The 11,035-nt window shown below is 48.9% G+C and overlaps 1 pseudogene; it reads left to right on the forward strand.

Annotated features, from left to right (window-relative positions):
• The first annotated feature begins 10,450 nt into the window (after nucleotides 1–10,450).
• On the forward strand, nucleotides 10,451–10,790 carry LOC145337387 (large ribosomal subunit protein eL42-like; annotated as a pseudogene).
• Nucleotides 10,791–11,035: the final 245 nt, after the last annotated feature.

The following is an 11,035-nucleotide window of genomic DNA, read 5'->3' on the forward strand; positions in this document are numbered from 1 at the left end:
ATGTTCTCCCCAAGCTCCTCCAGGGACTATGTCCGACTGGTTAAGGTTTTCCCTTCTGCATCTCCAGGGACTAAGTCCCACTGGTTAATGTTTTCCCCGCGGTTGGTTCATGCTTTCCCCACCGTTGCTTAATGTTTTGCCCATCCAGGCAGAGCCTAAGTCCCACTGGTTAATGTTTTCCCCAGTTGGTTAATGTTTTGCCCGACTGGTTAATGTTTTCCCTGACTGGTTAATGTTTTGCCCGACTGGTTAATGTTTTCCCTGACTGGTTAATGTTTTGCCCTACTGGTTAATGTTTTAAGAACTTAAGAACATAAGAAATAGGAGCAGGAGTAGGCCATCCAGCCCTTCGAGCCTGCCCCGCCATTCAATAAGATCATGGCTGATCTGTCGTGTCTCAGTTCCACATTCCCACCCTCTCCCCATAACCCTTAATCCCCTCGCTTATCAAAAACCCATCAACCCGCGTCTTAAAAATATTTAGCGAGGCAGCCTCCACCACCTCAACGGGCAGAGAATTCCAGAGATTCACCACCCTTTGAGTGAAGAAGTTCCTCCTCAACTCCGTTCTAACCCACCCCCCCATTATCTTGAGGCTGTGCCCTCTAGTCCTACTGTCCTTTCTGAGCGGGAAGAGCCTCTCCACCTCTATCCTATCCATCCCATTCATCATCTTATACTTCTCAATGAGAACTCCCCTCATTCTTCTAAACTCTAATGAGTACAAGCCTAGTTTATTCAGCCTCTCCTCATAGCTCAACCCCCTCAACTCCGATATCAGCCTAGTAAACCTCCTCTGCACTCCCTCCAAGGCTAAAATATCCTTGCGTAAGTACGGCGACCAAAACTGCACACAGTGCTCCAGCTGCGGCCTCACCAGTGCCCTATACAGACGCAGCAAGACCTCCCTACTTTTATATTCAATCCCCCTCGCTATGAAGGCCAGCATCCCATTTGCCTTCCTGACCACCTGCTGCACCTGCAGGCTGGGTTTTTGCGACTCATGCACAAGGACCCCGAGGTCCCTCTGCACCGTCGCCTGCTGCAGTTCTTCGCCCCGTAAGTAATAGTCCTTCCAACCTTTATTCCTGCCAAAGTGGACCATCTCGCACTTGCCAACATTAAATTCCTTTTGCCAGTTCCTGGCCCATTCGCCCAGCCTATCTAGATCCTTCTGCAGACTCTCCACACCCTCCACACAATTTGCCGTTCCCCCAATCTTAGTGTCATCAGCAAATTTCGACACCATACACTCGGTTCCCTCCTCCAGATCATCTATATAAATGGTAAATAGCTGAGGCCCCAGCACTGACCCCTGGGGCACTCCACTAGTCACCAACCGCCAATCCGAATAGCACCCATTGACCCCCACTCTCTGCCTCCTATTTGACAACCAATCCTCTATCCACGCTAACACCCTACCCCCAACTCCATGCCCCCTTACCTTCTGCAATAACCTCTTGTGAGGTACCTTGTCAAACGCCTTCTGAAAATCAAAAAAGACCACATCCACCGGCTCTCCTCTATCCACTGCCCTAGACACATCCTCATAGAACTCCAGTAAATTTGTCAGACACAACTTCCCCTTAACGAAACCGTACCCACAACAGACGTTTTCCCCACGTTTGGTTGCTGCTGTGCCCCTGCTTCTCCAGGGACTATGTCCAACTGGTTAATGTTTTCCCCGTGGTTGGTTAATGTTTTGCCCATCCAGCCAGAGCCTAAGTCCCACTGGTTAATGTTTTCCCCGACAGGTTAATGTTTTCCCCGACAGGTTAATGCTTTCTCCCCCCACGGTTGGTTAACGTTGTGCCCCTGCTTCTCCAGGGATTATGTCCAACTGGTTCATGTTTTCCCCCTGCTTCTCCAGGGACCAGTTCCCACTGGTTAATGTTTTCCCCGACTGGTTAATGCTTTGCCCCTGCTTCTCTGGAGACTAAGTGCAACTGGTTTAATGTTTTCCCTTCTACTCCAGGGACCAGAGTCTAACTAGTGAATGTTTTCCCTTCTGCTCCAGGCACCACGTCCAACTGGTTCATGTTTTGCCCCTGCTTGTCCAGAGGGTACAATAAAAGGGAGACTGCCATTGCCCACACCGCAGCAGCAGCAGCTGGTTAATGTTTTCCCCTCGCAAGTGGAAGCCTCCCTTCCCCCATCTGGCTGACACACTGACTTTCCCATTCCCTCAGCATCTTTACAAACACTGCCTGCCATTTCTTCAAAGCTTTGTTGACAGCTGCCTGCACCGGCTTCAATACTCACCTCTCCCCTGCTCTCACTTGAACACTCAACCTGTGCCTGAACTGAGGGAGGCAGAGAGTGAGTTTTTAAAGTTTATGAAGTGTCAGAAGTCAGGCTGACATTAAGACTGCAGTGAAGTTACTGAGAGAGAGGGACAGTGAGAGAGAGGGAGAGACAGACAGACAGACAGAGGGGGGATCGATATTTAAAGGTGTCAACATGAATGATTCACCTCACAAGCAAGGCCTACATTCACACTGAATCAGCTTACTGGGACACAGAGATACAAAGGGAGAGGTGAAAGTTTTCCCCGACTGGTTAATGTTTTCCCCGGTTGGTCAATGTTTTCCCCGACTGGTTAATGTTTTCCCCACAGTTGGTTAATGTTGTGCCTCTGCTTCTCCAGGCACCAGCTACGACTGGTTAATGTTTTCCCTTCTGCTCCAGGCACCCAGCCAGCTGGTAAATGTTTACATCCTGCGTCTCCAGGGACCCAAGTCCCACTGGTTAATGTTTTCCCCGCGGTTGGTTAATGTTTTGCCCACTCCAGCCAGAGACTAAGTCCCACTGGTGAATGTTTTCCACGGTTGGTTAATGCTTTCCCCGGTTGGATAATGTTCTTCCCAACTGGTTAATGTTTTCCCCCTTCTTCTCCAGGCACCCAGCCCGACTGGTTAATGTTTTCCCCCTGCTTCTCCAGGCACCAAGCCCAACTGGTTAATGTTTTCCCCTCGGTTCTCCAGGGACAAGGTCCGACTGGTTAATGTTTTGCCCCTGCTTCTCCAGGGACTATGTCCGACAGGTTAATGTTTTCCCCTCGCTTCTCCATGCACCAAGTCCAACTGGTTCATGTTTTTCCCAGTTGGTTAATGTTTTCCCCTCGGTTGGTTCATGTTTTGCCCATTCAGCCAGAGCCTACGTCCCACTGGTTAATGTTTTCCCCAGTTGGTTAATGTTTTCCCCGACTGGTTATTGTTTTCCCCGTTTGGTTAATGTTTTCCCCACGGTTGGTTAATGTTTTGCCCGTGCTTCTCCAGGGACTATGTCCAACTGGTTAATGTTTTCCCCTCGGTTCTCCAGAGACAAGGTCCGACTGGTTAATGTTTTGCCCCTGCTTCTCCAGGGACTATGTCCGACTGGTTAATGTTTTCCCCTCGGTTCTCCAGGCTCCAATTCCAACTGATTAATGCTTTTCCCTTGCTTCTGCAGAGACCAAGTCCCACTGGTTAATGTTTTGCTCGGTTGATAAATGTGTTGCCCGGTTGGTTAATGTTTTGCCCCTGCTTCTACAGGTACCAAGTCCAACTGGTTAATGTTTTCCCCTCGGTTCTCCAGGGATTAGGTGCAACAGGTTAATGTTTCCTCCTCGCTTCTCCAGGGACCATCTCCAACTGGTTAATGTTTTCCCCTCGCTTCTCCAGGGTCCATCTCCAATTGATTAATGTTTTCCCCTCGGTTCTCCAGGCACTATGCCCAACTGGTTCATGTTTTCCCCTCGCTTCTCCAGGGACAACGTCCAACTGGTTAATGTTCTCCCCGGTTGGTTAATGTTTTCCCCTACTGGTTAATGTTTTCCCCGACTGGTTAATGTTTTGCCCCTGCTTCTCCAGGGATTATGTGCAACTGGTTAATGTTTTCCCATCGGTTCTCCAGGGACTATGTCCGACTGGTTAATGTTTTCCCCTCGCTTCTCCAGGCTCCAAGTCCAACTGGTTAATGCTTTCCCCCTGCTTCTCCAGAGACCAAGTCCCACTGATTAATGTTTTCCCCATGGTTGGTTCATGTTTTCCCCACGGTTGTTTCATGTTTTGCCCTTCCAGCCACAGACTAAGTCCCACTGGTTAATGTTTTCCCCGTTTGATTAATGTTTTCGCCGACTGGTTAATGTTTTCCCCGGTAGGTTAATGTTTTCCCCGACTGGTTAATGTTTTGCCCACGGTTGGTAAATGTTTTGCCCCTGCTTCTCCGGAGGCCAAGGACAACTGGTTAATGTTTTCCCCCTGCTTCTCCGGGCACCAAGTGCGACTGGTTAATGTTTTCCCCCTGCTTCTCCAGGCACCAAGCCCAACTGGTCAATCTTTTCCCCTCGCTTCTCCATGCACCAAGTCCAACTGGTTCATGTTTTCCCCCATTGGTTAATGTTTTCCCCTCGGTTGGTTCATGTTTTGATCTTCCAGCCAGAGCCTACGTCCCACTGGTTAATGTTTTCCCAGGTTGGTTAATGTTTTCCCCGACTGGTTAATGTTTTCCCCGACTGGTTAATGTTTTCCCTAGGGTTGGTTAATGTTTTGCCCCTGTTTCTCCAGGGACTATGTCCAACTGGTTAATGATTTCCCCTCGGTTCTCCAGGGATAAGGTCCAACTGGTTAATGTTCTTCCCTTGCTTCCCCAGGGTCAAGTTCTGACAGGTTAATGTTTTGCCCCTGCTTTTCCAGGGTCTATGTCCAACTGGTTAATGTTTTCCCCTCGGTTCTCCAGGGGCCAAGCCCAACTGGTTAATGTTTTCCCCCTGCTTCTCCAGGCACCATGTCCAACTGGCTAATGCTTTCCCTTCTGCTCCAGGCACCCAGGCCAACTCGTTAATGTTTTCCCCCTGCTTCTCCAGGCACCCAGCCCAACTGGTTAATGTTTTCCCCCTGCTTCTCCAGGGATCAAGTCCCACTGGTTAGTGATTTCCCCATGGTTGGTTCATGCTTTCCCCACCATTGTTTCATGTTTTGCCCCTCCAGCCAGACCCTAAGTCCCACTGGTTAATGTTTTCCCCGACTGGTTAATGTTTTGCTCGACTGGTTAATGTTTTCCCCACGGTTGGTTAATGTTGTGTACCTGCTTCTCTAGGGACTGTGTCCAACTAGTTGATGTTTTCCCCAAGCTTCTCCAGGGGCTCTGTCCAACTGGTTCATGTTCTCCCCAAGCTCCTCCAGGGACTATGTCCGACTGGTTAATGTTTTCCCTTCTGCTTCTCCAGGGACTAAGTCCCACTGGTTAATGTTTTCCCCGGTCGGCTAATGTTTTCCCCGGTCGGCTAATGTTTTCCCCGGTCGGCTAATGTTTTCCCCGGTCGGTTAATGTTTTACCGGACTGGTTAATGTTTTCCCCATGGTTTGTTAATGCTTTGCCCCTGCTTCTCCAGAGACTAAGTCCGACTGGTTAATGCTTTCCCCAAGCTTCTCCAGGCACCAAGTCCAACTGGTTAATGCTTTCCCTTCTGCTCCAGGCGCCCAGCCCAACTGGTCAATGTTTTCCTCCTGCTTCTCCAGTGCCCAAGTCCCACTGGTAAATGTTTTCCCCGTGGTTGGTTCATGATTTCCGCACGGTTGGTTAATGTTTTGCCCATCCAACCAGAGCCGAAGTCCCACTGGTTCATGTTTTCCCCAGTTGGTTAATGTTTTCCCCGACTGGTTCATGTTTTCTCACGGTTGGTTAATGTTTTGCCCCTGCTTCTCCAGGGACTATGTCCAACTGGTTCATGTTTTCCCCTCAATTCTGCAGGCACCATGTCCCACTGGTTAATGTTTTCCCTTCTTCTCCAGGCACCCAGCCCACCTGGTTAATGTTTTCCCCCTGCTTCCCCAGGGACCATGTCCCACTGGTTAATGTTTTCCCCCCAGTTGGTTAATGTTTTGCCCACTCCAGCCAGAGACTAAGTCCCACTGGTGAATGTTTTCCCCGGTTGGTTAATGCTTTCCACGGTTGGTTCATGTTTTGCCCGACTGGTTAATGTTTTGCCCGACTGGTTAATGTTGTGCCCTTGCTTCTGCAGTTAGTACACCCGACTGGTTAATGTTTTCCCCTCGGTTCTCCAGGCTCCAAGTCCCACTGGTGAATGTTTTCCCCGGTTGGTTAATGTTTTCCCCACGGTTGGCTCATATTTTGCCCATCCAGCCAGAGCCTAAGGACCACTGGTTAATGTTTTCCCTGACTGGTTAATGTTTTCCCCGACTGGTTAATGTTTTGCCTCTGCTTCTCCAGGGACCAAGTCCAACTGGTTAATGTTTTCCCCTCGGTTCTCCAGGGACTCTGTCCGCCTGGTTAATGTTTTCCCTTCTGCTCCAGGCACCAAGTCCAAATGTTTCAGCTTTCCCCAGCTTCTCCAGGGACAAGGTCTGACTGGTTACTGCTTTCCCCACGGTTGGTTAATGTTTTGCCCACTCCAGCCAGCACCTAAGACCCACTGGTTAATGTTTTCCCCTACTGGTTAATGTTTTCCCCGACTGGTTAATGCTTTCCCCCTGCTTCTCCAGGGACCAAGTCCCACTGGTTAATGTTTTCCCCATTTGGTTCATGTTTTCCCCGACTGGTTAATGTTTTGCTCACGGTTGGTTAATGTTTTGCCCCTGCTTCTCCAGAGACCAATACCCTTGGGATATTCCAGTCGATGTTTGGGAAATTGAAGTCTCCCATCACGACAACTCTGTTATTACTTCATCTCTCTAGAATCTGTTTCCCTATTTGCACCTCAACTTCCCTGTCACTATTGGGCGGCCTGTAGAATACACCCAGCAAAGTTATCGACCCTTTGCTGTTCCTAACTTCCACCCACAGGGACTCCGTAGACAGTCCCTCCACGGCATCCTCCTTCTCTGCAGCCATGACACTGTCCCTGATCAACAGAGCCACTCCACCACCTCTTTTGCCCCCCTCCCTGTCCTTCCTGAAGCATCTGAATCCTGGCACCTGAAGTACCCAGTCCTGTCCCTGAGACATCCAAGTGTCCGTAATGGCCACCACATCACATTCCCAAGCAGCAATCCACGCCCTAAGCTCATCTACCTTATTTACTACACTCCTGGCGTTAAAATAGATACACTTCAGCCCCTCAGTCTGGGCATTTCCCTTCTCCACCCCCTGTCTAACCTCCCTCTCATACTGCCTGCAGTCCTTCCCTACCTGGGAGCTAACCTCCTCGGTCCCAGTCTCCCCATCACAATTCCCTCCCCCCATCCTTTCTAGTTTAAAGTCCCCCCAGTAGCCTTAGCCAGTCTTCCCACCAAGATATTAGTCCCCCTGGGATTTAAGTGCCACCCGTCTTTACTGTACAGGTCACACCTGCCCCTAAAGAGGTCGCAATGATCTCGGAACCGAAATCCCTGCCCCCTGCTCCAGTCCCTCAGCCACGCATTCAGCCTCCACCTCATTCCATTCCTGCCCTCATTCTCCCATGGCACAGGCAGCAATCCTGAGATTACTACCTTCGCTTTTCTCTTCCTCAGCTGCCTACCCAGTTCCCTATAATCCCTTTTCACCACTGCCTCCCTCTTCTTGCCTACGTCAGTAGTACCTATATGCACTACAACCTCTGGTTCCTCACCCACCCCCTTCAGGATGTCTGGGACACGCCCAGAGACATCCCGGATCCCAGCTCCAGGGAGACAAACCACCATCCGCGACTCACGTCTACGTCCACAAAAATGCCTGTCCGCCCCCCCTCACTGTGGAGACCCCTATTAATACTACCTTTCTGCTCTCTTTTTTAATTTTTTGACATACTGGCTCAGCTCCAGAGACCTGGCCACTGCTGCCTCCCTCAGATGAGCTGTCCCCCCCAGTAGTACTCAGGCAGGAGGACTTATTTTGAAGGGGGACATCCACCGGCGTGCTCTCCATCACCTGAGGTTTCCCCTTCCTAATAGTTACCCACGTGCCTTCTTCCCGTTGCTCTGGTGTGACTACTTGCTGATAGCTCCTATCAATTATCTCCTCACTCTCTCTAATGAGCCGAAGGTCCTCGAGCTGCATTTGCAGCTCCTTAACCTGGTTCCGTAGGGTCTGCAGCTCCACACACCGAGCACAGGTGTGGACGTCTGGTAGACCAGGAGCCTCCAAGACCTCCCACATGTTGCACTGGCAACAACATACTGGCCTCACACCCATACTTGCCCCTTTTTAGTAACCCAGAGGAAAAAGTAAAAAAAAACTTATAACTTCCCTTGCCTCACCCTTATCTCTTTGGCCCTGTGAGCCAAAGCCCTTACAGCACGCTCAAAAACAAAAACAAACTTACCTGCTCTCAGTCAGACCCCCTCTCTCTCTCTCTCTTTTTGAAGTTAGAGGAGTGGGGAGGGCTGGGATACTCTACCTATGTAGAGTATCGGGATTCCTCACCGCTCTAATTTGTAGTAAGGTAAAAAAAAGACTCTACCCGAGTGCCCTAGTAACTGCTTCCGGTGCAAAAATTTAAAGAAAAAGAAACAAGTACAAAGTTAGTTTTAAAAAAAAGTCACTGTACTCACCCACAAGCTCTCCACTCGCAATCAAGTGAAGTAATGTATTTGTGCTACAAAACAAACGAGGATTCGTTAATGTGCCACATAAAAGGTTGCAGCTCTTCGTGTTAAGAGATTAGCATGGATATCGGATTAGTTCACAAACAGGAATCATAGAATTGGGATAAACAGTTCATTTTAAGGGTAGTATAAAGTAAGTATTGAATTCACAGGGATTAATCCTTGTGGATCACTGACTTGCAATCAATATGAATTTATGCAATACAGTCAACTCTTCTGAAAATTCCAAGATAGGTAGAAAAGTACATCGTTATGAGGAGACACAAAGTTCCCGTGTAGATTAAATGAAGAGGTAAAACTTGGACATGTTACACACTATGTGGGAAAATTGAGGTTGCCACATGGTTCGGAAGAATACAAAAGCAGAACATATTTCATATTGAAAGCCACTGCAGAATGTTGTGATATAGAGGGGCAAGGATGTCCTGGTACGTGAATGACAAAGTCATAGAAACATAGAGGCACGCGGTGCAGATCATGGGAATTCGGCCCATTGAGTCTGCAAAGATTTTCTAACAGAGAATTTTACCTCGGCACACCAACCATGCTTTCCCATGGCTAATCAATCTAACCTGGTCTCCTTGAGAAAATAAGGGACAATTTAGCATGGACAATCGACTGAACCTGCACATCGTTGGCATTTGAGAGGAGACCAAAAGGGGAGTTAGAAGGGGGAAAAGGGGGCATGAAATGGCTTTGGCTGATAGGATTTAGGGAAATCCAAAGGCATTTTACTCTTATATTAGGAACAAGAGGGTGGTTCGAGGGAAAATTGGTCCTCTTAGGGACAAAGGAGGGGAACTATGCATTGAGGCTGAGGGAACGGGGGAGATCCTGAATGAATACTTTGCGTCGGAATTCACGAAGGAGAGGGGCTTGGTGTCTTGTAATGTCTTGGAGGGAGCTGTAGACCAGTTGAAGGAAATATCCATTACGAGGGAGGAAGTGTTCGGGTTTTTAGGTAGCATAAAAACTGATAAAACTCCGGGGCCTGATGGCATTAATGTCTTGTCTCTTTTAATCCGCAGGTGTGTCGGTCCACCTTGTTGTCTAACGAGGGACATGCACACGGTGGGTCGTGCGTGGGCTGCTCTTGGATGTTTCGAGAGTGGCCTAGTACTTCACGTCGTTGTGTGTGCTTAAAACTGGACCAGCAGATGGGCACCACAACAGCTCAGTGACTATCACTGCTAGCTGTGCAGATACATGGATTTGAGCCTGTGTCTGTGGGAGTTTGCACATTCTCCGTGTGGTTGCGTGGGTTTCCTCCGGGTGCTCCGGTTTCCTCCCACACCCCAAAGATGTGCTGTTAGGCTGATTGGTGTAACAAATTGTCCCTAAACTATTCTCCCCTGAATCTGGTTCCAATAGGGGTACCATACGCCTACACACGGGTCAAGGTAGGTGTCGGAAAATGCTTTGTTACGATGGCGGCGAGGGCTCGATGGGCCGGAGGGCCTGTTTTCCGTGTTGGGTTGTTCTTTGTTTTGTTTTTGTTCTAAGCACCCAGAGGAAAAACATGCAAACACGGAGAGAATGTCAAGCTCTACACAGTCACCCACGACAGCAACTAAATCCAGGTCCTCACGCGGGGAGACTGCTGTGCTATTAACTGTACCACCACACGGCCCTGTCTGTCGCCTCAGCAACTGTGTTATTTCACCGTGAGACATGATACCCAGGCCGAATGGTCCCTTGTTTCTGGGCCCGATGACCTCAAAACCTTAGTTAAAAGGACACGTGTTCTATGTCCTGCATGTTCATAGGAAGGAAGGGGAGGAGGGTTGTGTTGGCTGGAGTTCGGTGGATGTCTGCAAATAATCATATCCTGGGTGTGACTGAAGACTCTCTATTGTTTTGAAATTGAAGAGGAACAGGGAGAGGCCTGAGCTTTTTTTCCGCTCACCGCCAGGTTTGGGAAAATGGTCAACGTACCAAAGACCCGGAGGACATATTGCAAAAAAAAATCGGAGGCACCAGCCCCACAAGGTTACCCAGTACAAGAAGGGAAAGGATTCCTAATACACACAGGGTAAGAGATGTTATGACAGAAAGCAGAGAGGTTATGGTGGACTGACAAAACCTATATTTGGGGAAAAGGCGAAGACCACAAACAAGATTGTGCTGAGATTGGAGTGTGTGGAGCCCAACTGTGGGTCAGAGAGAATGCTGGCCATGAAGAGATGCAAGCACTTTGAGCTGGGAGGAGATAAGCAGAGGAAGGGCCAAGTCATCCAGTTCTAAGCTGCATTCTTTGTTTGTTGGAGAACCAATTCACAATAAAACATCTCAAATGCTAAAAAAAAACGCACAGGGAGAGGCCCGGAAAGGAAATGTCGTTTGTCCGGTCAAGCCTGTGCCGACAAATGATACTTTTCTAAACTAATGATTTTGTTTTGCATCTACGCAGCCTGTATCTCTGTATTCCCTGTTTATTCATGTATCTGTCAAGATGATTTTTTGTAACCATTGCTATTTCATCTGCTTCTGACATCCCCTCCGTCAGC

The sequence above is a fragment of the Carcharhinus amblyrhynchos genome, unplaced genomic scaffold (genome assembly GCF_965287045.1).
Source record: "Carcharhinus amblyrhynchos unplaced genomic scaffold, sCarAmb.v2.hapA scaffold_47, whole genome shotgun sequence".
NCBI classification, from domain to species: Eukaryota; Metazoa; Chordata; class Chondrichthyes; order Carcharhiniformes; family Carcharhinidae; genus Carcharhinus; species Carcharhinus amblyrhynchos.